The following is a 948-nucleotide window of genomic DNA, read 5'->3' as shown; positions in this document are numbered from 1 at the left end:
AGCAACAGACAGAGAGTTCTAAGCAGAATACCTCTGACTTAGCAACCATGGTCTCTGATCTGATCAAAACCACTCAAAGCTTCATGACTGAAACAAGGTCCTCCACTAGAAACTTGGAGGCACAAGTGGGACAGCTGAGCAAGAAAATTACTAAACTCCCTCCTAGTACTCTTCCAAGCAATACAGAAGAAAATCCAAAAGGATAGTGCAAAGCCATCAACATGGCCAAATTTTGGGAGGAAGGAGAGGCAGTGAACGCCACTGAGGAAGACCTCAATGGACGTCCACTGGCCTCCACTGAGTTCCCCAATGAGGAACCATGGGAATCTGAGGCTCAAAATGAGACCATAGAGATTCCACTGGACTTACTTCTGCCATTCATGAGCTCTGATGAATATTCTTCCTCTGAAGAGGATGAGTATGTCACTGAAGAGCAAGTTGCTAAATACCTTGGAGCAATCATGAAGCTGAATGACAAGTTATTTGGAAATGAGACTTGAGAGGATGAATCCCCTTTGCTCACTGATGAGCGGATAATTTATACGCTTTTTGGCATTGTTTTTGTATAGTTTTTAGTAAGTTTAAGCTACTTTTAAGGATGTTTTCATTAGTTTTTATGCTAAATTCACATTTCTGGACTTTACTATGAGTTTGTGTGTTTTTCTGTGATTTCAGGTAAATTCTGACTGAAATTGAGGGATTTGAGCAAAACTCTGAAGAAGGCTGACAAAAGGACTGCTGATGCTGTTGGAATCTGACCTCCCTGTACTCGAAATGGATTTTCTGGAGCTACAGAACTCCAATTGGCGCGCCCTCAACGGCGTTGGAAAGTAGACATCCAGGGCTTTCCAGCAATATATAATAGTTCATACTTTGTTCGAAGAATGACGACGTAACTTGGTGTTAAACGCCAAGTTCATGCTGCTGTCTGGAGTTAAACGCCAGAAA

Source organism: Arachis duranensis, chromosome 3 (assembly GCF_000817695.3).
Source record: "Arachis duranensis cultivar V14167 chromosome 3, aradu.V14167.gnm2.J7QH, whole genome shotgun sequence".
In the NCBI taxonomy this organism is placed as follows: Eukaryota; Viridiplantae; Streptophyta; class Magnoliopsida; order Fabales; family Fabaceae; genus Arachis; species Arachis duranensis.
Note: the sequence above shows the minus strand (reverse complement) of the source record.